This window comes from Anguilla rostrata, chromosome 7, assembly GCF_018555375.3.
Source record: "Anguilla rostrata isolate EN2019 chromosome 7, ASM1855537v3, whole genome shotgun sequence".
NCBI classification, from domain to species: Eukaryota; Metazoa; Chordata; class Actinopteri; order Anguilliformes; family Anguillidae; genus Anguilla; species Anguilla rostrata.
In genome coordinates, this window is record NC_057939.1 from 34,013,515 (window position 1) to 34,040,445 (window position 26,931).

The 26,931-nt window shown below is 44.6% G+C and overlaps 1 protein-coding gene across 2 annotated transcripts in view; it reads left to right on the top strand.

The window, feature by feature from the left end:
* LOC135258515 (ribonuclease inhibitor-like) overlaps positions 1-26,931 on the top strand; it is a 362,007-nt gene that overhangs the window by 279,061 nt on the left and 56,015 nt on the right. The window lies entirely within an intron of this gene.

The window sequence follows — 26,931 nt, forward strand, 5'->3', positions numbered from 1 at the left end:
CTGTGAATCAAAAGGAAAACAAGTATTGTTTATTTATAATCCCACAGTTTGCATGTCAGATGCAATCCAAAATAATAGCATTTTGTTTTACATATTCAGTTTTTCCCCTATAATTGTACGGGCCTGATGGGCTGCCGGGCCAACAAAATGCTTTTTTTTAAACAGCCAAAAATGACACCAAATATCTACTCATTTGGAAATAAAACATCAATTGTCTTGGGAGCCTCTGTGGGGCGAAATCGAGTGGGAAAAAGAGTGTTACTGCAGTGTTCTATGCTGCGGTCAGTCACACTGAACTGGTCAGTCCCTTTACTTATCCCGTTTCTAAGTTTCTAATATTAATATTTTCTCATGAAACCGCACTGTCAACCTAATGTTACCACATTATGTTGGTATGGTTGAACATTGTCGTAAAACATTTTCTTACCGCAAAGAATTCCTGACTTGTTTACATTCTGGACAGTCTATCATTAGCCGCGTTTCCACCGCAGGAACTTTACCCCGGAACTAGGAACGTTTTCAGGAACTCAGTGCATTTCGACCGCAGGAACTAGGGTCTAACTTTAGTTCCGGGGGCTTTATTTTACCCCCAAAAAAGTTCCTGCTCAGGGGGTAGTACTTTCCAAAAGTACCGGAACCTTTGGTGTGGGGCGCAAGCGCTGAAAATTTCTGATTGGTCGACTACTTGCAGTGTTTTATTTCAACCGCCATGTTTAAAAATCTGCAGCCGCAAACCAATTTATTTTCATAATAACTTCAAATCAAACTTGTATGTTATGCGGCGCAGTAGGCTAGTTTTGGTTATAGCCTGCCAACGTCTTGGAATTATAACGTGTGCTCTTCTGTTCTTTTCTTGCTTTAGTATTCGTTTTATGAAATGCTAAGCATTCGTGCTGGGACAGCATATTACGTACCAAAACATTCAAACGGATTAATTTGGTTGCTGAATATTTTCTTCCGGATTTTCTTTGTTAGCCCGTTGTAATTGACTCAAAACGTTTGATACAGTTATGTGAGGTATGCGGTAGTTCTGTGTAATTCACATTGGTGATACAGTAAAAGCAAACTGGAAATCACCTTCCGCACTTTTTGTCAGGGTAAAATAACAGGTTAATTCTAGTAATCGTCCCTTTAGCTTTTTCAGACTGCCGTAATTTTACTCTGCCATTCTTCAATTCCACCAAAAGACCAGGAAGACTATGGACTAATTTATGGTGCATGGTTCGCATCTGGAGGGCACACTTCGTTGCTCGGCTAGCAGTAACTTTGAAGGAAAGCAAACGGTGGCTGTACCACTGCTAATTTAAATTTTCACGCAAGTCCGAGTTTTCGTTCTATTCTTGTCATTTTGCAATTAGCCTATATGGAATTGACGATGAGAAAGTAATTAAACAGCAAATTGTTTACAACGTGTGCATGTTTTCTGCTGTTGTTGCCAGTTATATTGGAAATGTGAATGCATTCTGTCGCCTTGAATGTCAAGACATGAAAGTGAATGTTCGCATAAAAACATAATGAATGTGTTTGAGAGGATATATAAAACAAGTACAATCTATTGGCCTGTTATATCCTGTTTGTTGCATAACAACGGTCCAAGTTCAACTACCAACGACAGTTTTGCTTGACAACGGTAAAATATGCCCAAACGGCTGCAGAAGAATATTTCAATTCCAGGTGATTAAATCGATAAATAAATACAAAAGTAACCATATATAGTCATTGTTGGTAACCCGTTGTATATAAGTGGAATGAACCCCTCCGGGCTGTCCCGGTTATTAGAAAATAATGTAGGCTACTTCAGTGGTAGTATGGGGTTACAGAAGAAATCATAGGACAGATGGACCGATGACAACGTCGCTTTTTCATACGTCAGTGGGCTAATTTGCCTAATCTTCGCGGGACTTTAGACCGCGGTGGAAACGTAGACAACCATGGGCTGAAGGAACCTTTTAGTTCCTTGAAAAGTAGTTCCTGGGACTTTTGGTGGAAACGCGGCTATTGTTACCCATAGCAGCACTTTCGACACAAGCAATGGTGGAAGGTTTGATCTAAATGTAGTGACAACATGGGCTATAGACTTTTTTCTGCTCAGATCCTAGGCATCGGAAATGCCTAAAACGCATTGGATGGAGATTCACCTTGCAGCAGGACAATGTAGAGGACATGCCGCTACTTCTCATAGTGGGGCACCAAAATGTATAAGATATACATCTATATCCTCACAGGTGGCGCCAGCATGTAATAATCAGTCTCATAAATTAAATATACAAACCATAAATTGGCAACTTAAACTACTAATTAAATTAATTATTATTAAAATTACTCATTAATAGTTAATCTTTACCAAATCATAATATCATACAGTATATTCAGCTAATACCAAATTAATATAAATGATTCAGCTAAGAGGTGAAGGTATTCTACAAAGTTCTTTTGATTAGCAGTGGCTGACTCAATTCAACACAACAGTAATATCAATACAGACAACCTTGTAAATATAATAAAGTTTATTTAATATAAAGTACTGAAAGAGGCAAAGCACAATTCACTACAATGATGTACAATAAACTATGTGAGTGCACGCGTGTGTAGCACAGTGAGTAAGGAACTGGGTTTGTAACCGAAAGGTCGCAGGTTCGATTCCCGGGTAAGGACACTGCCGTTGTACCCTTGAGCAAGGTACTTAACCAGAATTGCTTCAGTATATATCCAGCTGTATAAATGGATACAATGTAAAATGCTATGTAAAAGTTGTGTAAGTCGCTCTGGATAAGAGCGTCTGCTAAATGCCTCTAATGTAATGTAATGTGTGTGGATGTTGTGTGCGCCTGTGTGTATGTGTGTGTTAGCATTGGGCACGTGCGCCCAAGTATGTGAGGAGTGTTGTATGTTCTCCTACTTGTGGGGTTGTGTACCACATGTGCTCCAGGAGACCAAAGGAACAAAGTGGAGTGTATGAATGAACGGGTTTTTGAAATGATAAAGCTAGTGATAAAACAATGGCGCATGAAGCGTGCCAAACAGATAAAGGGTAACTGAATACCTATCGGTGTGTGTTTTTTGAGATCAACATGCCGTGTTAAGACCAGTTAGTATTTAAATGGATCCATTCTGTGCGTGATATGTATGAAAATTAATGCAGAGCGGCGGATGGCTTAGAACCAACCGAACATACAGAACGACAGTAATCAATAAAACACAATAACCGTTAGCATCGTCATGTACATTTAGTCATAAATATTACTACGTTCAGTCTGTTGCTAATTATACTATGCCCAGAGTGACAGCCTTACTTAAGTCCTTTGCTTTGGATTGCTTATTGAAATGCTTCTTGGTTTCCAGTGCGAAGTCTGGGGGGCTTGTGGTGATAGTTTTGAACAATTAAGTTGCTTTCTGTGTCTTAACTTCATTCTGAATACACATTCCCACACTCACACTCTGTAACTGCTTCCCATTGTTAGAGACAAATGGCCACAAATAGAGTTCAATCACTGTTTATAAGGATATACAAAAGCTACTGATCAAAGGGGTGTCACCGGCAGAAGACCATTTGGGTGTCCCCGGGAAGTCTGGTGCAATGTATATTCGTATCTGGGAACGTTCAGACTAGGCAATCACCACACCTCTCAACAGAATACTTAAACCTTCACTTGTGGCTGTCTGGTTGAGATTCATAAAGAACACTTGTCGTGGCACCGCGGCGAGTCTCCCTTTGTGCATGAAAATAAAACATTTTCAATTGAAAAGTGGTGCTCAGTGTGTTATTGCACCTTTCCCGACTCCCGTTCCACACGAGAGAAGATTCCCAACAGTGGAAAAGGAGAAGCCATTCAGCCTTTTCGGGTTCCAAAACATGCAGCTTGATCCTTGTTGCAGGCTGCTTGCCTCGTGGGACTTGCTCTGCAGGATATGTCGGTCGTGCGTGGCTCTCCTGGTTCTTCGACCACTGATAATCATGCAGAAGTGCTTTGGAGCGCCTCATTCCTCCCGCAGCCAGTAGCTGAGGGTATACGCACCTTGGTCGTTTGCAGGCCTTGCAAACTCTTCCTGACGTGTGGACTCATGCGAGTGGGAGACGGGAGACGGGAGAAGGGTGGCGAGTCCAGGGAGATGGAAATGGAACAGAGAGGGTAAAACAAAGGCAACCTCCGTTTTATTGAAGGTTGCGCATTTCAAAGTAAGCCAATACTGTAACTGGAAAGCTCTGGTAGGAGGGGTGGTTATATGAGTCACTCTTTGAGGTGGACATATGGGCATTGTAGTTTCATGTCTTTTGTACATGGTACCTACAACGATGACCCCAAACACACTGCTAAAGTAATCAAGGAATTGTTCAGGGCCAACAAGTGGAATGTTCTTGACTGGCTAAGTCAATCACCTAACTTTAATCCAATTCAACATTCGTTTCACTTGCTGAAGACTGAAAACAGAAGTCCCCTGAAACTAACTGGAACTGAAGATGGCTGTAGTACAGACCTGACAAAGCATCACCAGGAAAGATACCGATCACCGTCTGGTAATGTCTATGGGTCACAGACTTCAGGCAGTCATTGAATGCAAAGGATTTGCAACCCAGTACTAAATATTTAATTGTACAAAATGATGTGACTATGTATAAAAAGTAGGGCTGTCAATCGATTAAAATTTTTAATCGAATTTATAATATGATATGCTGATTAATTAATCAAATTAATCGCAATTAATCGCATATATAAATATTTGCTTGGAAAAGCGCCCAAATGAAGATATTTCAACTCAGAAACATTACATTATTGGCGGTACCAGCACAGCCTTCTGCCCAGGCTTCTTTGGCTCTTCACAGTTTATGAGTTCCCCATGACTGCTGTAGAGGGCATCGAGAGGAAAACCAACAAGCATCTGCGGAGATGGTTGGGAATTCCCCCAAGCTTCTCTTCAGTGGGTCTCTACATCGGATCCGGGCAACTACAGCTCCCCCTGTCATCAGTAGTGGAGGAATTCAAGGTGGCTAAGTGCAGAGTCTTATTAAGTCTCAGAAACTCCAGCGACGACCTGGTAAAGCAAGCTGGTGTCACAACCAGATCTGGGCACAAGTGGGCAGCCAACGCAGCCGTAGAGCAGGCAGTGAGTTCTCTGAAGCTGCGAGACATCATCGGCAACCCCTGCGTCGGGCAGCAAGGCCTCGGCTCTGCACACTTCCAGCAGGGGGGAAAGTCAAGTGCAAGGAACAGGCGAGACATCGAACAGGCAGAAATACGGACCTGTGAGGAGGAGAAGCGGCTGTCAAAGGCAGTGGAACAAGGGTCCCAGGGGGCTTGGACAAAATGGGATCTGCCCAAGCGCAAGATCTCATGGGCAGAGCTGTGGAGACTGAAGCCCTTCCGTATTTCCTTCCTCTTGCGGTCTGTGTATGACACCCTTCCCTCGCCAGCACATCTACACACATGGGGGCTGAGAGAGGACCCGCACTGCAAGCTCTGTGGTCAAAAGGGGACACAAGCACACATACTGTCCAGGTGTAAAACATCCTTAACTCAAGGACGGTATAGATGGCGCCATGATAAGGTGCTTCTGTCTCTAGTTGATACAATGGAGAGGGAGAGAAGCAAGCAGAGGCCAGCCAGCATGGACTTGAGGAAGGTCATTACCTTCATCAAGGAGGGAGCCAGGCCTTTCTCAACCAAAAGACCAAAGCCCAATCTGCTCCAAACTGCCAGGTCCTGGGAGATGAGGGTTGACATGGGAAGGAGGCTGCAGTTCCCGGAGGTGGTACATACAACCCTTCGTCCTGACATTGTATTGTGGTCAACCGAAGACCAGAAAATAATTCTGGTTGAGCTGACAGTGCCGTGGGAGGAGGGATGTGAAGAGGACCACGAGAGAAAGGCTTTAACTCTCTGGGGTCGAGAGCTCCGCCGGCGGAGCTCGACAAGATTTCGTTGCTATTTGGATGAATAACTTCGCGAGTTTTTATCATACGGACACAACAAAGACATTGACATAAACCTTAGAATCGTGGCATTCCAATGTACCCATTGACAAAATATATTAATTGTTTTAAGCTATTTAAAATGAGATCAAACAGACCATTGCCATGTGCTAAGTCTTTCTCATTAATATGTGATGTTCGCTCGGCAGTAAGTACGCCCAGACCACATTCACAAGATAATGACATGCTAATTGCTATCGATGGCAGGGGAGGGGCGATGCGTTTGATGTGCGAGAGCGCCTACTGTAAACAAGGATAAAATGTCACACAGAAGCATAGCCCACGTCTTCTCGGGCAATCCTTACATTTCATTTCGGAAAATGGCACGATTGACTGGACTGGATGTTCTTCATGCTTTGTGGGAGAGCGACCATGAAGACGCGAACTCATCAGGTCCGGACACTGAAGCTGACACTGATGAAGAATGGTGTCATTTCGAACTGCGAACTGATCCAGCTGAGGATCAACTTCATGAGTAAGTGTATTTCTTACGATAATATTGGTAGTGTGTACTGTATTGCAACTTATCTGTGTGTTTGTAAGAATATCCAGTAATATGCGCGTTTGTAAATTGCCACACTACGAACGATTCAATACTGCATCTCAAAAAATTGCACTGTAACTATTTTACTTGATCACTGTACGTAAATAACCTATGCGTGGCGTGTATTGGCGTGGCTAGGATTCTAAAACCGGGTGTCCTCGCACAATCGATGTTAGTATATTGCATGTAAGTTCGGGAAATAAACTAACCACTTAGCTAAAAAGACCTACTTCAGATTGAGGCATTATTTATGAGTTGCGTGAGTTTAGCTAATGTTGTTTCGTTGATAGCTTTTATTATTTGTAAATATGTGTACTGTATTGCAATTTATGTGTGTGTTTGTAGGAATATCGAGTAATATGCGCGTTTGTAAATTTCCACACTAACCGTTGCATCTCAAAATTATAGGCTACCTCTCTGCATCTGGTTGTGTTTGTTCGGTTATTTGTTTGTATAAGATATAACTGCCACATTTTCTAAGTTTTGTTTTCATTAGTTAGTGGTTTGTCCCTTTTTTGTAAATCACATTGTTGTTGATGGGAATGTGCTAAATAAAGTTTGATTTGATGTCACATTTCCTAACAATTTTGTTTCTATTACATTTACAGAGATGCTGATCAGGTAACACAGCCTAGTTTACCACCTGCTAAGAGGCGACGCAAGAGTGGCAAGAGGACACCAGTCAACAAGCAGCAAGCAGCTCAGCCAGCTCGGTCATGGAAAACTGAGAAATCTGCTGATGTGGTGATGCGTTTCCGTCCTGCGCGGCAACCTGGAGTGCAGCTGAGCTCGACAGAAGCCCACACTCCTCTGGATTTGTTCAAACTATTTTTCTCTACAGATGCTGTCAGGACACTGTGCAAGAACACCAACGAGCATGCTGCCAGGGCAATAGCAAAAGGGAGCAAGTATAAATTGGCTTTTGTGTTTGTTGTTTTGTAAGGCACTTGTGGCAACCATTCTGGAGTCAAATTGTGTGTGTGAAGCAGAAATATTGGGTTTATATTGTGTAAATGCTCTTTTATATTATGCACTTTGCCTAATAAAGTTGATTCTGAAATAACCTGGAAGTGTGTGTGAATTGCATCTCCCATTCATATAATTTACTTCAATGAATGTACCAAAATCAAATGATGTCTGCGTTTCTGTCTTCTAAATGGCTCACTGTGTATTGCTTTGTGAAAAGTCTTTGTCTTAGAGGTGGGGAGGCATGCGGCCAGGTGTGAATAGCCTACTTAGCAGGCAGGTCCTCCTTCTCAATAAATATTCATTACAGAAAGGCCATTAGCCCTCCCGTTTTTAAAAATAATAGTCACAACACTTACTTTTAGCAATTTATTTTATATTTCTCATTGGATTTGCAAAAATATTTTGTCATCTTTTGATACCCAAGACCTTGATGAACACATTTCAGTGACCAAAATTCTTATTCACAATTGTTTAGTGTGTTTTATTACAACATTCCTGTGCATGTTCAAAACTACTGTTTACAATTTGTGTGATTTTAGAGCAGTTTACAATCCACACATGATTATGACCTACTTACTACTGCTATATTCTTGTAGCTGAGTTTGTGCTGAAAATAAAGATATGAAAAACTTTGGAATCACTGTATATGAAGTTGATGAAATTTACACAAATGCCAGAGCATCGCAGAATCACCAGTTTGCCTCATTTTACCCTTAGACCCCTGAGAGTTAAAGTACCAGCCCTTAGTCCAGGAATGCAAGGACAAGGGATGGCAGGCATGGTTGTTCCCTGTGGAGATCGGCTGCAGAGGTTTCCCAGCCAGGTCAGCATGGCGGTTGTTGTCAGCTCTGGGCCTGGACGAGAGGAGCAAAAAACAAGCAGCTCGTAGGATGGGGGAGGAGGCAGAACGAGCCTCCTGCTGGATATGGAGTAAGTGGGAGGAGGGAAACTGGAAGCCAGGAGCAGACAGGCAGTGATTTGGCCACCACTGCCGGCCCACCAACTGGAGCGTGTTGTGGTTATGGGTTGAAACACTCAGTGAAGGTTGGGTACCATCTGATGACATCTGCTCCTGGCTGAAGGCTACGGTCACCTCATAAGGTAACCGGAGAAAGCACCACAACAGGTGTATGTCACAAGTGGCACACAAGTAAAGCGTTGAATAGAAATATCAAAAGGGGGCATTAGAAATCAATAAATTGTTTTATTTCCCATCAGTTTTCCAAATGCATGTCATTTTCCTTAACTTCACTTTAGCTAACCCTAACATGTTCGCGTTTCACCTACTTTAGCTAACCTAGTTAACGGATACGGATCGCCTACTTTAGTTAACCTAGTTAGAGCGTATGGATGCTATCCTGCATGCATGAGTATTAGCTAAGGGGACACAGCTACAACCACCGATACAGATGTATGGACACAAGGACAACAAATAACGTTACGGAGGTGAGGACATGTCACAGCTAGCTAGCTATATAATACGGAGGGCAAAACGGGGCTTTAAGGTCTTTACACACCAGGGATGTGACGAGTAAACGACATGAAAATGCAAATAATTCGGAGGCGAATTTTGACGCGCCTGAGTATTCAAATCAAGTGTGATGCGATTTTGCGAATAAATTATTAAGGTTCTAAAAACAATTGCGCCACTAAAAACAAAATGGAATCAACATCAAGCGATGATGACCTGGTGCTCCTTTTACTTAATAAAAAGAAGGAAAAAAAACCAAATACCTGGGTACACCCAGTATTGACAAAGAGAGCACTTGGGACTTGGTGAGTTCCACTGCTTGGTTCAGGAGCTTAAACTGTACCACAGCCGCTTCAGAACATACTTCAGGATGTCCGTCAGACAATTTAAAGCACTGCTGCAACAGCTGGAACCTAGCTTGAAGAAGCAGAGGAGTAATTTCAGAGAGCCGATTGACCCGGAGCAGCGGCTAGCCGTATGTCTGAGGTAAGATAATAGGTTTTTTTCTGAGTATTTAATTTGAGGAAAGTCCCGTTTGTTTGTAAACAGTTCCAGCTGTGCGCAGTGCGCAGTGCGCATTTGGTTCATTCATATTCTTCGACAGGAGTTGGGTTGCCTGTAGCTTGGTCAAAAATCATTCAAAGTCTGATCACTCTTGAGGCTTGCGTTAACATACGCACCAAACAGACAGTTTGCTTAGTGGTTAATAAATACCCATCTGTGTTGCTTAGTGGTGTGGGTGGCTCTTGCCACAGGGTGTGTGTGAAGCGCCTAGTGCAGTAGTGTAGCGTAGAAGTGCTTGTAGTTAGTGCATGCCGCTTTCTACTTGCTACTCTCTGCTTACAGCTACCGCCGCTGGCTAGCCCCCTTCAAGGGGGTGAAAAGAGGAGCTGAGTGCGTAAGTCTCCCCTACTACCAGTACAGAGCCTCTCCACCACCAAGACTCCTGCAGTGCCTCCTCGTGGCCACACATGGTAACTGGGCATCTTGGGGTCCCAGGCTAAACTGCAGGTGATCTCGGAGCAGCAATGGGCCCCAGAGATGAGGCGTGCAGTCCCACCACCGTGTGGACACGCCCTAACGCCCGCCAACCATTGTCCCAACTATGGGTAAATAGCACCACTGCCTTGTGGGTAAGTCTACTGAGGCAAGGCTAAGGGAGCACACCCTGACAGAAAAGCAACGTGCTGGCGGTGCGCAATAGGCAGGCCTTAACAAACCAAGGACCCGGCATCCTCCTGCAGCCAAGATGGGGGACTGGTTGTCCTGGGTCCACCCATGCCGCTGGGCTTACCTCATCATGGCGAAGATAGTGCTACCGGGGATAGCGCACCCCCTATGGCACTTTAAAAACTTCTTTGCGCAGGTATCCACCTCTGACCACGGTGAACAGTACCTGGACCTTACATCAGGTTGATGTCTGGCGGCGATGGGGTGACTGGTGACAGGAGCAGGTACGAATGGACTAGGAGCTCCTATCTAGAACCCTGCACGTCAGCAGCACAGGGTATATGGTCGCTAACAGCTGGGACTGAGTGGCAGCTGTTTTCGGCAGTCCCCTGTGCGATTGAGCAGCCCTATTTAGGGACCGCACAGCTCACCCTAACTGGGGAAGGGCCTAGAAAAGGTGGCCTAAAAACTGCCCACTCAACCCACACCTGGATAGGATACTGCACCTATCAAGTCATTCCACTTCCACGGTCAAAATAAAAATAAAAATAAGAAATCATACAACCTGAAACTGGCAACATGGAACGTAAGGACTCTCCTGGACTCGTATGGCAGCTCTGATAGACCCCATAGGAGAACAGCCTTGGTTGCTGCCGAGCTGAGTCGCTATAACATCGACATTGCTGCTCTGAGTGAGACCAGGCTCCTGGATGACGGCTCTCTAACAGAGGAAGGGATGGGCTACACATTCTTCTGGAAGGGTTACCCCCCAGGAGGACAACATCTGCACGGTGTGGGACTGGCCATCAAGAATACACTACTACCAAGACTCACTGAAACACCTGTTGGCATTAGTGAAAGACTAATGACCCTTCGTATCCCCCTGGTCAAGAATCGCTTCGCCACACTTCTTAGTGCTTATGCACCAACCCTGCCATCCAAGAGTGAGGCCAAGGATTGCTTCTACCAGTCACTGGACGAGGCTCTTCGCCGGATCCCCAAGAGGGACAAGATCTTCTTGCTTGGGGATTTTAACGCCCGAGTGGGACAGAACAGCAGGATATGGAGTGGAGTGCTTGGCAGACATGGTATTGGCCAGGCCAATGCAAATGGCATGAGATTACTTACTCTCTGCTCTGAGCACAACCTGACCATAACCAACACTATCTTCCAGCAGAAGAATAAATATAAGACATCATGGATGCACCCTCGCTCCAAACACTGGCACCTGATTGACTATGTCATAGTGAGATGCAGTGACATCAGAGATGTTCTCATCACTCGTGCCATGAGAGGTGCAGAATGCTGGACAGACCATCGTATGATTATGACCAAGGTCCACATGAAAGTGCCCCCCCTTTGCGGCTGTGAGGGCCTAACGGGAGGCAGCTAGATTGCATCCGCCTGGGAAACATTGATACAAGAAATGAGTTCCGTCACTCCCTGGCTGAGAAACTAAGGGAGATGGAGTTCTCCTTGAGTTCAGAGAACACCATGAATCAGATTTGGACCTCTATCAGCTCGGCTCTCTATGAGGCAGCAACCCAAACCACTGGCTATAAGAGCAAGAACCACCAAGACTGGTTTGACGATAACTCGGATACCATCCATAACTTGCTGAAGAACATGCACAAAGCACACTGGGCAACCCTAAACAACCCCTCATCCAGCATCACCAGGCAGCAATGGCAGAGAGCTCGACAGGAAGTGCAAAGGACTATTCAGACCATACAGAATAAGTGGTGGGCAAAAAAGGCACAGGAAATACAGTCATTTGCCGATAAAAATGACATGCACAATTTTTACAATGCTGTTGTAGAGGGGAGCCAAACTGGGACCCAGAAAAGGCTGGCATTTGAATGAGCCTGCAGGCTGGGACTCATCCTGTACTTCAAAGGACCCGAGAGCCTTGTGATAAAACAATAGGTTACTCGGACTTCCTCTGGATGAACAGGCCATTGGCTCTCTGGAATGTTACCCTCTGGACAAGACTGAGATAAAGGGAACTGGTCTCTTTGTCTATGGTTGTGGGTGTGTGTGTGTTGGGGCCATTAAGGGTGAAAAGATCATCAGGCCTCTGGCAAAATGGTGGGGCAACTGCTCTTGACAGTACCACAGTGCCCTTATGTGGGCCCCTCTGTCATTACACTTTTTATTTCTTTTCTGGATCTGGACTCTAAACCATCTGTTTATCATATTCACAAACCCCGTAAAACCTTACAAACCATGCACATGTTTTCATTATATTGCTGTATTATGCCTTACATAATAACATGGATTACATGTAAAATGGTTCAACAAAAGGGTATTTTCATGACTGCACCATAATATTACATCCCCTTGACATGTTTGGTATGGACGTATTCAGGGAAATTCAACAAATTGAATGAAATATGTTTCATACCAAATAAAATTAAATAAAACATAGTTTCAGAAACTCAGGGAAAACCCATCACAATGGAATGTCCTCTCTGGTAATCATCTCCTTTTTCCAATCTCCCTACCAATTGTTTTGACAACAGCCTCCAAGCGGTGGGGGCCTAATTTCCAGATTTTATCATTCGTCCAGGTTAATTTATGGCAATGCCGCCTAGATCAAACGTGGGATTTGACTTAAAAGGAAGGGAGACAATCCTGTCGGGGAAGATCGTAATCGACTTCCCACACTGCACATACTCTGTGTTCTGTGCATAGCTGAACAGGGAAGATCGTAATCGACTTCCCACACTGCACATACTCTGTGTTCCGTGTGTAGCTGAACAGGCTGGGTAAGAACTTTTTACTCTGTATTTATGTTTTAAAACCTTCCGTATTTTTAAATTGACTGTTTTAAGCTAATGACCTACCTGCCTGTTAATAAATTCTTCTTATTTTTAACTTGCGTGGTCTTCATGACTCTAATCCATTTAATATTCTTTTCAGCCGAAATTCTGATTAAATACTCAGGGGGACAATTCTGACTAAGACCTACTGATCAGGGGTCTAGTACAGCAAAAGTCTTTAGTGAGGTCCTCAAGTTAGATAGGCGACCACGATCTGCCCGCTAACGGGATTGGTGTTGTATTGGTTCTGGTTGGCTTAAGAGGACCCTTGGGTGTTATACATCAGTTCTTGTCAAATTCGCCTTAAGGAGCCCGATAAATGCACACTGTCCTGGGCTCATAACTGTCTATGCAAAAAGGAATGCATGTATTATGGTGGTCAGCCTTCTACCCTCTGTAGGCTTCACCAAACTGAGATTTAGCAATAGTGCTAATCCCGGGAGCATATATTGAGGAATGATGGCACAAGATAGAGTCGAGTGTAACCACTCCAAGATCCACGTAAGGTTAAAACCAAATTTTAAATTCTAATTTCATTTGGAGTCATATTATTACGAAAGTAAACCATAGTAACTGTTACGCTTACTTGCTGTGGTCATGGATATATGTGACAGGTGCTGGTGTTTTGGTCCTCAAGTAGGGCAAGGTCATTTTTCAGTTTTTTTACAGATTATGAAAGTGCATTATAAGCTTTCAAATGATGTGTCATACATTGAAATCTGAAAATAGTTGAAGAAGATATGCTTATGTGAATGTTGGTACTCCTAAAATCAAGTAGCAGAGAAAATCCCCTTGAAAGATCTTGAACTTTTCACACTTCTCACAGGGAGATAATGGGTGGGAACAATAGCTAGTTAACTCCACCCCAACCACTAGAGTACCTGTCAATCCTTGCCCATTTAGGGGTTACCCTATTTAAAGCATTATAACTCCAGATGTGAACACCACAGAGACTAGAAAAATGTCTTAAATGAAGCAATACATTTGTAGCATTTATAATACTAGCTTAGATTACTTTATATTCATAATTTTGTAAGAAATAAAGTGCCACAAATGCAATGGTCAAGGCAAAAAATCTAAAATGAATTTGCTCCTTTTTTAGTTTGCAATGAAATACTGGGAGACTGCAGGTGAAAGTATACATGTCCTGGATCAAAAACTTCTTGACCACAAGTTCATAAAATATAAGGGTGGATATGTAGAAATACTAAAGATCTATGAAGCAAAACCTAAGCAGTGTACCCAGCATCTCCAAATCTACCCAAAATGTCTAAATTATTAACACTGGTCTGAAATAGCTAAGGGTCCAGAAACAAATCCAAAATCTCTCCAAAAAGGAATATAATGCTTTTTGTCCATTGTAAAGCATATGAGCCCCTTATGAAGGTTTAAGATGAAATATAGATATAATTTAAACATAATGCAAAAATATAGTCACACAATACCTTCATGTGTAATAATTAACTCTTGTATGTATTTCGATACTCTGTACACTCCTATGTTTTCTTGTATGGGAATGAAACGATATGAAAACAATTTTCAGCCGTCCACCACGTTTTGGCAATGTTTCAACACTCTCCTCATCACTGTTGCATGCGTCACAAAAACTATTACACTACTAACTAACGCTTACATTACAGTGTGAAATATCCACATTACATAATACCACTAACCTATTTAAAGACACTCAATTTCTAAAATAACGTATATAACCGAAATATTTTGAGCAGTAACACTTACATAGCAATGATGAAATCTTATCTATGTTCAGTAGATGGAGACAGAGACAGTAAATCAATGACAGTTCTATCCGCTTCTGTTTTGCTCCAGAAAACGAAGTCAGATAGGTCTATCAGCAAACATATGCCTTAGCTATGCCCAGAAGTCCTCAATAATAATGGTATTTTCCAAGGAATTACGAAAAATCGTTGACAACGTTTCGTTAGGTGCAACGTCTTTTAATGCTACCATATATACAGCGAATGCCATGGTAAGAAAATGTTCGGTTACGCTAACCTATAAAACACTATTCCAAAAGCAAAATTAGACATGTTATACATCGTTAGAAAGCTTATACTCTCACCTACTGATTGAGTGTCCGCCATTGTAGCAACCTCACACAGTAAACAAACATAGGCTACTACCACACAGCTTTATTTATGGGCGGTGGCTTGACCGAAACAAAGTGACAATAACCAACGAAATCAAACATGCTAATTAAACTGCACCCCCATCACGCCTCCAAAACCCGGCTGTAAGAATCACAAAAACAAGCCCACTTTGCTGACAAATTCTAAGTATTTAGTGACCCTAAAAATGTTGTTTATTCTATTGAGTGACCTCTTCAACACTTTAACTTTCGTAATATGAAAAAAAGGAAAACAGTAAAAAAAAATTTAAAAAACCTTTTTTGCCTCCTAGCGCGATTTCAAGATTTGCGACTTGCGGATCTTTTCTCCAGCACCCGTCACATATGTGATGTGTTGTTCCGCTCATTTGTGAATATTCTGATGCTCCCATTGGAATATTGACAGTCCGGCGACAGATCAGATATATCTCTGATGACAACATAGCCCCGTTTGCGAACGGAGAGTAACAAGAATGTTACTGGTCCGTTTCAGGCCAGTCTTAAGCGGGATATGAAGCAGCGCATTCATATCTGACCAGTGGCGACGGATCCATTGCATTCTTAAATATAATTGTGCCCTGTGCCCAGTGATTTTAACTCACACCAGCCAAGGGAAAACACGCGGTGCCTTCCCCTCCAGCTACAAACCCTCATTGGTCTAGCTGTGAGGTTTTCACACTATCAAAACCATCTACGGCCCAATAAATCGCTGCATCACTCCCCTGAAAACAGCAGATGGTCTAACAGTCTTGAAGGACCAGAATAGCATCCTGTTGAGGTGGGCTGAACATTTTTATACCTTTCTTAATCAGGACTCGGATGCAGACCCCACCATTTTGGATGAACTGCCTAAACTTCCTCCCATTCACAACCTCAGCCAGCCCCCAACCTTCCTGGAGGTCCTATTAGCTATCCGTTCCCTCAGAAACAACAAGTCCCCTGGTAATGACAAGATCCCTGGTGAGCTGCTAAAGCAGGGAGGGTACCTCTGTACAAGAACTCTACACCAATACATCACCAAGACCTGGGCTGATGAGAACATCCCACAACAATGGAGAGACACCAATATTGTCACCATTTACAAGAACAAGGGTGACAAGGTCGTCTGTGGCAACAGTAGGGGTATATCACTCTTTGCTGTTGCTGGTAAGGTCCTGGCTAAGGTGATGCTTCAGAGGCTGATCAACAACATCACAGAGTCAATGCTGCCTGAATCACAGTGCAGGTTTAGGAAGAACAGGAGCACGGTCAACATGATTTTCACAGCCAGACAGCTTCAGGAAAAGTGCCGGGAACAACATGAGGACCTGTTTATGGCCTTTGTCGACCTCTCTAAAGCCTTTGACACTGTCCAGAGAGAACTTTTGTGGGACGTCCTCCTCAGGTTCGGCTGCCCCAACAAATTCGTCAACATCCTCCGCCAGTTTCACGATGGAATGACTGCTCGGGTGAGCATAGGAGGACAAGAGTCTGCCCCTTTCCCTGTACATACAGGGGTCAGGCAGGGGTGTGTGCTAGCACCGGTGCTCTTCAGCATCTTCCTCCTATGTGTCACCCAGCTTCTCCACAAGGAGATTGAGGACAGCAGCGGTGTGGCAGTGGAATTCAGGCTAGATGGCAACCTATTCAATATTAGGAGGCTCCAAGCAACCACCAAACTGCATAGAGAAAGGGTCCTTGAGCTGCTGTATGCAGATGACTGTGCTCTTGTGTCTCACACTCCACAAGACCTCCAGTCTGTCCTTGCGGCGGCAGTGAGAGCGTACAGCAGGATGGGACTGACCGTCAACGTCAATGGAGTGCCACCATCCCACCCACACCACCAGCCTTCACTGTTGGTGATGAACAACTGTCAGTAGTTCCATCGTTGAAATATCTGGCGAGTATTCTCTCTGAAGACAGCAGCATTGACAATGAGGTCCAGAACCGACTTAAACAAGCATCAGCTGCCTTTGGGAGACTCCGGCGCCGAGTCTTTCAAAACAAGAACCTACATCTCCGCACAAAGGTCTGCATCTACTAAGCCATCTGCATCACCACCCTCCTTTACAGCTGCGAAGCTTGGGTAACTTACAGCCGCCACATCAAGTCCCTGGAGCACTTCCACATACGCTGCCTTCACCACATCCTGGGAATTACCTGGCGTGATCGTGCGCCTCACACTGAAATACTCACAAAGACCAACTGCAGAAGTATTGAGGCTATGATCACCCAGCACCAGCTACGATGGCTGGGGCATGTGATAAGGATGCCCCCAAATCGGCTGCCTCACAGAGTGCTATATGGCCAGCTACACCATGGACGACGCTCAGCAGGAGGGCAGAGGAAGCGCTACAAGGACCAGCTGAAGACTGCGTTAAGGAAGTGCAAAATCAGACCCGAGGACCTGGAGGATGTTGCTGCTGACCGTAACAACTGGTGGCAGCTGTGCCTGGATGGGATCTGCATGCAGGAGGAGGAAAGGACAGCCAGGAGACAGCAAAGGAGACTCAGGAGGAACACACCCATGGTTGCTGCTACCACTACCACCACATATATATGTCCTACCTGCAATAGGACTTGTGGGTCCAGGATAGAACTATTCAGCCATCAAAGAGTTCACCGATAAAATACAGAAGTGGACGTCATCATCGGATTCGATGGACAACCAAGAGAGGTTAATAAATACCCCCCCCCCCCTTCAAGGAGCATCTCTCCTCTGAGTAGCCAAGAACGAGCATTTCCTCACTAGTGGTTTTTATGCGCAGTAAACTCTTGTGACACTATAGCCTCTTGTTGTCATTCCACAGTACAATTTTAGATTGCATATTCTGTTTTGTCAACTAGGCTACATCATATCCTTTTAAAGACTAAAATAACTGTGAGCATGGACTAATGACAAATAAATCAAATAAACAGACAAATAAACTTAATATCAGACTGATAGGTGGTGGATAGAGGGAGAGACACATAGACTAGGCTATTTAACCCTTGTGCATCCCTAAATCATTCAGTAAAGCATCTTCCCACGGCCCTGAATGCGCACAGCGCTTAAAAACAGCAACGTGCAGTACATTTCTAAATTAGTCATAACAGAGAGGAAAGACTGGGCAGCTGTTCACGCAGACAGAACAGCAGTCACTAGTAGAGCTGTAAAGCAACAGAAAGAAATTATAACAAAGAAGGCAATACTGTATTAACAAAGGCAGCAGCTGCTTTGCGCCTGCCTTAGTAAATCAGGGGGTGCTATGCCATTTTTTGCATCCCCGCCGAGAATTGCACCCCTCCTGTTTTTTCAGCCAGGAAGACTATCACGTATGAAATTCATACTGTCGAGCCAAAACAGCCCAAAATATGTGCTGGTAAAACCACTTGGTTCATAGATCTCCAGAAATAAAGTTACAGTGTGGATTTGCTAATTTCATATGTGTATATATGTATATATATATACATATATATATATATATTTTATTTTATTATAAAAAATTTTTTTTTAATGTATGGTGTGGCGGCAAGGATTTTGCCGTGGCGTGGCTCTGTGTTTGTTTATTATTGGGTTTGTGTTTAATATCTCATAAAAAACACGTTTTCAACGTACAAAAATGCCAAGTTACTCAAAAGTATTGATATCAAAATGACGCCAAGTTACGGTACTACAAACAATATAGGCTATCTTGCCTCACCGAAATTAAATAAGATGTATTCCAAAGCAATGCTACCCAATATTTCCTCAGTTCTTTCAAGTTCTGCCATCCCAATGACACCGATTGCAAACGGAGTGAAAGTTAAACTGATGAGCAGACTGATGTTGGGCTCAGGTTGTTGTGCTGTGGGGTGCAACCTGATCTCAGGAACAAACTACATTTCAAAAATTTGTAAAAATACATAATTTAACTTTGTAACCCCACTAGGGAATTGTGAAACTAATTGCTTGAATCCCTGCGATTAGTAGCTGGTGCTTGCCCGTTGTTACTTCGTATTTTTGAGAAATAACTGGACATCATTACCTATTAAAATGTAAATCCAGTAAAAATGCACATAATAAACTGTATTTAAAAAAATCGCCTTCAGACATTTAGTAATACTAATACAGCCTTATTTATTATATCAACTTAAGACAAGCAACGTGCTCGTAATTATCTCATCACGACCCATTAAAGCCAATGGGGCAGACGTTGCTTCATAATTTCAAACTGCTTTCCTAACGGCTATTTTGCGTCCTGCGACTTGGGTTACAACAGTGTAATAGATTTTACCCAAAAATCCAACATACCTGACACAAAATAACAACCGTAAATCCACGTTTCGGTGCCTGGATTCCAGTTGTTTCTGCGAATTGCAGCGATGCATTTGCTTCTCTTTTCTTTAGCTTTCGGCAGTCTGTAAAAAGATAGCTCCGATTGCTTGTTGAATCGATTTGTACAGTCAATTGCACAACAGCTCTTTCCCATTTTAGATGTGTTTTTTGTGTTTTCGCGGCATTCAAGCTGAACGCTAACGCTGCCATTCAGTAGTCTTTCTGCCACTCAGTGGGTGTAACCGCAGTGACTTCCACTTACTGTGACGTCATGCGCATACTCTCTATAGACGCTTTCAACGGTAACAACATAAACAACGTTACTGCGCATGTGCGTTGTTCTGGCCCTAACTTAACTTCCGGCAGACTTGGACCACTGGTTCTTTGGTAAGTTGTAAGGATCACTGTCGAGTCCAGCTGCCTTTAATTTAAGCAGATAAATGTTTGTTTTACTCCCGGTTTTGCAGTTTCCTCTAATAAAGGCAGCCATGTCGCAGCATGTTTTGCCACTCAGTCCCAACTGAGGGGGTGTATTCCGGTGGGAAAGTGACGTCAATGCATACCCTCTATTTCATTGGTTCCAATACACCAGACAAGATCAGTAAAGCGTAGAAAAGTATTTGAATCCACAACAAATACGTATTTGACCCAGGTCTGGTCTAAATACTTGACTTCAAATGAAATGTCCACCATCATGTTGTATTTTTAAAATACTCTTATACATTGACAACTGTTATGCCATTTTTTGCATCCCTGCCGAGAATTGCACCCCCCCCCCCCCCCGTTTCTTCAGCCAGGAAGACTATCACATGTATGAAATTCAAACAGTCGAGCCAAAACAGCCCAAAATATGAGCTGGTAACAGTGATCCTAAAGGGTATCTATAGAATATATATATGTAGCGTCGCTCCCTCCTAGTTTATGAGTCAGCTCCCCATTCCAGTCTGCTCTCTCCCCCTCAGAAGACGCTTCCAGCGACGTGGCCCCCCTCGACAACGGAACCTCTCCAACCTCTGCTACCCCCCGCTGACCCCCTGTGAGAACTTCACGGTCACAGGGGGGCTATGGAACTGCCAGTCTGCTACGCGCAAGGCGGACTTCACTTCCGCCTATGCCTCCCTCCTATCCCTGCAGTTCCTTGCCCTCACAGAGACCTGGATCACTCCAAACAACTCTGCCACTCCTGCTGCCCTCTCGTCCTCCTACTCCTTCTCCTACACCCCCTGGCGATCTGGCCGTGGTGGTGGTACTGGTCTACTGATCTCCCCCACTTGGAAATTCTCTGTTCTCCCCCTCCCTGACCTGTCTATATCCACTTCTGAATTCCATCCTGTCTCCTATCACATACCCTACTAACCTCTATATTGTTGTTATTTATCGTCCCCCGGGGCCCCTGGGAAGCTTCCTGGATGAGCTAGACACCCTGCTCAGCTCCTTCCCTGAGGACGGCACCCCGCTGATTCTCCTGGAAGATTTTAACATCCACCTAGAGGCCTCCCAGTCTGCTACCTTCCTACCACTACTCCACTCCTTCGACCTCTCCCTACAACACTCTCCCCCAACCCACAAAGCAGGCAACCTCCTAGACCAGATCTTCCTGAGGAACTGCTCCAGCTCCAATCTCACGGTTGCATACGTCTGACCATCACTTCATCTCCTTCTCCCTCCCCCTCGCTCCCCATCCTCCCTCTCCTCCTCCCACCCCCACCGTCACTGTCCGCCGTAACCTCTGCTCCCTCTCACCCTCTCCATGTACACCAGATCCCTTGGCCCTGTAATATCTGCCCATGGCTTGTCCCATCATTCCTATGCCGACGACACGCAACTCTTTCTCTCCTTCTCCCCATCGGACACACAGGTCCCTGCCCGCATCTCCGCTTGCCTGAGGGACATACAGAGCTGGATGGACAATCACCAACCTGAAGCTCAACCCGGGAAAGACGGAGCTAATCTTTATTCCTGCTCTATCCTCTCCCCTCCTCGACTTTTCCATTTCCTTAGGGGACACCGTAGTGACATCATCACCCTGCGCCAAGAATCTCGGAGTGATGATGGACAACAGGCTGTCCCTCTCCAACAACATTGCAGCAGTAACCCGGGCATGCAGATTTTTCCTATACAACATCCGCAGAATCCGCCCCTTTCTCACCACCTACTCAACCCAGCTCCTGGTCCAAGCAATGGTTCTATCCCGCCTGGACTACTGCAACTCTCTTCTGGCTGGACTACCGGCATCTGCCACCAGACCCCTGCAGCTCATTCAGAATGCTGCGGCTCGTCTGGTCTTCAACCTCCCCAGACACTCCCACGTAACTCCCCTGCTCACTACCCTCCACTGGCTGCCTGTTATAGCTCGCATCAAATTCAAAACATTGGTCCTAGCATACCAGGCAGTCAAGGGATCAGCCCCAGCATACCTTCACAAGATATTCAAACCCTACATGCCAGCCAGATCCCTCCGTTCTGCTACCTCAGGACGCCTAGCACCTCCCCCTCTTCGCACCTGCACTTCCAGAACACGTCTCCTGTCTGTTCTGGCCCCACGATGGTGGAATGACCTCCCTGTGGAGGTCAGAACAGCTGAGACTGTGACCCATTTCAAACGACAACTGAAGACCCACCTCTTCAGGCTGCACCTCTCCCCATCCCTCCCTTCCCCCCTGTAAATGACTAAACTTAGGGTTGTAACTAGGCAGCTGTTTCATAGGTGACTTAGTTGATGCACCTGTCTTAACGACTAATTGTATTTTTATTTATTTTTATTTTTCCATAGATTGCGTTGTTGCCGTTCTCGTTGTTAGTGTTAATCAGTTTAACCATCAGGGTCCAAGTTGAACTATGCGGTTGTTCCCTGTACTTGGACCGGTACTTCTCTCTAGGGTTTTCGTCATACTTGTTCCTGGTTATGGTTATACACTTTGTTGTACGTCGCTCTGGATAAGAGCGTCTGCCAAATGCCTGTAATGTAATGTAATGTAATGTAATGTCTTCTCACGCTCCCAGAGTGACTGCTTCCCTTCCCCCTCTTCAATCATTTTCCAAGCTCCCCACTAACTCTGCGTCCTCCACCCTAACTTAATCTCTCTCCTCAGCACTCGACTCCCTATGTCCCCTTGTCCCTAGGCCAGCATGCTCATCCCCTCCTAGTCCATGGATGTCTGACATCCTACGCACCTCCAGGGCCAGCCTCCGCGCTGCTGAGAGGAAGGCGGGCAAATCCAGGGACCCATCTGACCTTTCAGCCTATCAGTCTCTCCTGACAGAGATTTCTTCTGCTGTCACTGCCGCTAAGGCAAATTCTATCAAACTAAAATTCATAACTCCATTCCTAACCCTCATCAACTATTCTCAATTTCCTCCTCTCTCCTCAGCGTGCCACCTCCTCCACCCCAGTCTTCCTTCACCGCAGATGACTTTGCAGCATTCTTTGATGAAAAGATCGCAGACATCCGCAGCTCCTTTGCCCTCTCCGCGCCCTCCGTGCCCTCTGCCCCCTGTTTCTCCACATTTTCTCTCCTCACAGACTCTGAAGTTTCCCAGCTCCTGTTCGCCCACCGCCCTGCCACCTGCGCCCTCGACCCTATCCCCTCATCTCTCCTCCAGGCAATCACACCAGACATCCTCCCATTAGTCACCTCCCTCGTGAACTCCTCCCTATCTTCTGGATGTTTCCCTTCATCCTTCAAGAGGGCCCACATCACCCCGCTGCTGAAGAAGCCCACACTAGATCCTTCAGTCATTCAGAACTACCGCCCGGTATCTCTCCTCCCTTTTCTATCCAAAACACTTGAACACTGAAGCTCAACCCGGGAAAGACGGAGCTAATCTTTATTCCTGCTCTAACCTCTCCCCTCCTCGATTTTTCCATTTCCCTAGGGGACACCTTAGTGACATCATCACCCTGTGCCAAGAATCTCGGAGTGGTGATGGACAACAGGTTGTCCCTCTCCAAGAACATCGCAGCAGTAAGCCGGGCATGCAGATTGTTCCTGTATAACATCCGGAGAATCCGCCCCTTTCTCACCACCTACTCAACCCAGCTCCTGGTCCAAGCAATGGTACTATCCCGCCTGGACTGCTGCAACTCTCTTCTGGCTGGACTACCGGCATCTGCCATCAGACCCCTGCAACTCATTCAGAATGCTGCAGCTCGTCTGGTCTTCAACCTCCCCAGACACTCCCACGTCACTCCCCTGCTCACTACCCTCCACTGGCTGCCTGTTATAGCTCGCATCAAATTTAAAACATTGGTCCTAGCATACCAGGCAGTCAAGGGATCAGCCCCAGCATACCTCCACAAGATATTCAAACCCTACATGCCAGCCAGACCCCTCCGTTCTGCTACCTCAGGACGCCTGGCACCTCCTCCTCTTCGCACCTGCGCTTCCCGAACACATCTCCTGTCTGTTCTGGCCCCACGATGGTGGAATTACCTCTCCGTGGAGGTCAGAACAGCTGAGACACTGACCCTCTTCAAGCGACGACTGAAGACTCACCTCTTTAGGCTGCACCTCTCCCCATCCCTCCCTACCTCCCTGTAATCTCTTAAATGACTGTAAGCTTAGGGTTGTAACTAGGTAGCTGTTTTGTAGGTGACTTAGTTAATGCACCTGTCTTAACTACTGCTTGTATTTTTGCATAGACTGCGTTGTTGCTGTTCTCGTTTGTGTTAGTGTTAAACAGTTTAACCTTCAGTCGAACTATGCGGTTGTTCCCTACACTTGTACCGATACTTCTCTCTAGGGTTTTCGTCATACTTGTTCCTGGTTATGGTTATACACTTTGTTGTACGTCGCTCTGGATAAGAGCGTCTGCCAAATGCCTGTAATGTAAAAATGTAATGTACTGTCATAACATTTCAAAAAAGAAAATTGTGCAAGATACATTTAGTGTTAAGATATTGACATAGTTAAATAGATCACTAGCTAGCTAACTTACTAGCTAGCTAGTTATATAGATAGATAGATAGATCACGAGATAACTAGCTAGCAAGGTAGCTAGATAGACAGACAGATCGATAGCGAGAGTAAGCTTGCTCCCCCTAGCTAAGTAAATCCCCCTACCTTATTTCACCAACAACATGTACAAATTATAAAAGACGAGACTTTATGAGAATCAACGAAAACCCCCAAATGGTCTGAAATTGCATTTTGACATAGAACCGTTTATTTGAAAATGTCTCAAATTATTAACCGAAAGAACTGGAGAGAAGAATTCTTAGAATAGCGGTTAGTACAGTTGAACGCAGCACACAACATTTTTGGACCTTGGACTTAAAATGGTGAGATAGTATGTAGCTAGCAAATCGGAATAAAATGACACAGCATCACACCTGCCACTGAAGCACTCTGCCTGGCCGCGAGGATGGGGAAATCCTTATATGGTCATACGGTAGTAGGACAAGCCACATTGCACGCACTTAAATTAACCCAGATTTGAGAATTTTGGCGGAATTATTTTAAAAGATCAGACCCAGGGGAAACATTATAAGGGATGGGATTAACTAGTTAAACTATCATTTCTTGTGTAAAAAATGTATTGACTTTATATTTCCTCAGAGAAAATTGGCCTCTTTTCAGGCTTTCCCCATTGACTTAACATTACGTGGGCGGGGTTTCAAGTTCTTTTTGCAACCAGACGTTGCAGTTCACGCCGTAGCCACTGGGGTAAAAGGCTTCACTCATAGAGGCGAGTTGTTGCCCCTTGGTTCTGGTCATATTGGCAGGCTCAATTACACTAGGCAAAATCAACAGTGCACAGAAAAGTATTTGAATCCAAAACAAATACATATTTGACCCAGGTCTGATTTAGACTCTAAACTTTAATAAGTGGTCAGCGGTCAATTCCACAATTATAAGGGCACCTTCTCGGTAGTCTTGCTTTCCCTGGTGGATGCAGACTACCGATTTCTGGCTGTTGACATTGGAGGTTTTGGCAGCAACAGCGACGGAAGCATCTTTGCCAAGTCTCATCTTGGCAAAGCCCTCCAGGCAGGTGACCTTGATGTCCCGACACCATCTCTCCTACCTGCTGCACCAGAGTTGGGCCCTACCTCCTCCGGCCCTATCCAGGGCGCCACCTTCAAGAGGACATGCGAGTCTTCAATTACCGCCTCTCCAGAGCCTGCCGTATAGTGGAGAACTGTTTTGGCATCCTCATGCAACGCTGGATGGAGGGTCTACTGTCGAAGACTGCAAGTCTGCCCTGATACAGCAGACAGTATCGTGAAGGCAACTTGCATACTCTCCTCTCCAGAGGATCAGAATCCAGACGATGGGGATCCAGGTGAAGACGATGGTGGAGAGAGCATCCTAGCTCCAATCAGGAACCTGCGGGGGAACAGGGCATCGGCCCATGTACATTGTGGTTTTGCTGCTTAAAGCAGTTTGCATCTGCCCTGATCAGTTCATTTAATTTTCACCCCAGTTTTACATTAACATATCCAAATACTATAGTATGAAAGGCCCTGTGTACAGCATTGCTCTTCTCCTGTGTGGTGTAAACTTTTAAATGTTTTCACTGTTTTTTTGTACACATAAATAATAAAAGCCATGTTTCTTGCCTTACCACTTGTTTTTCTGTCAAATGCAGACAGGTTATTGTCACAATAAGATTTTATTTAATAAATTAAACAATAAATATGAAATACAGAACAAATTTGAAATATAGCAGCACAACTACAGTGAAGTAAAATCTGGATATTGCTGAGAATACACAGCTCCAAACTCTGCCTCATAACACAACTCCTGCATCTTGAACCTAACCCAGGATTGCCTTTCTGGGGGCAGACGCCTCATTGCAGGCGCCAAGCTTAAGAGGAACAGAGTGAACTTATCTCTCTGCAGTGCTCTCTCGAGGCTGCATCCCTAATCACTCCCTATTCCCTATATAGTGCACTACTTTTGGCATCAGCCATTTTGTAGTGTGTTGCATCTGAGAAATAAAATTGTAGCACACTATATAGTGAACTACCTCCACCCCACAATGCACTGCAAAATGTAGGGTACAAGCTATGTACGCTATCCGGAAGCCCAACATCCCACATTACACTGCGGTATGGCTTTACGGTTTTTTTCAACAAAGATGGCAGTTGTAACAAGCGAGCGGTAGCTACTTGTATAAATGCAAGTCGTCCATAATTATGTAAAATCATGAATTATATTTGCGTATTCGATACAACAAAGTCACCAATTTTCATTAGAGTGCCAAGTGTAATGTTAACAGGTTTTCTCCGGAAAGCTGCTTGCTAGCTAAGAAGCTAGCTAATCTCGGTAGCAGTGCAACTCAAGCAAAACGTCATTTTCGGCCCCTGATAAAAGATTTTTGAACAGTAAATTGCTAGACATTTGGTCGATGCCAACATTAATGAATATTTAACCGAGAATTTCATATATACACGTACAGATTACATTCAAAAAATATTTTGTCAGGGACCAAAGACAACGTTGCTTTCTCGCCACATAAATAACGAACAAAATTTCCATTATTGTGCGACAGATATTCAAAAGATAGTACTAGTAGCAGCGCAGGGTGATGACAACAGTGTCCCAAAGCAAACGTTCGTTCTGCCGCTCACTCCCTAT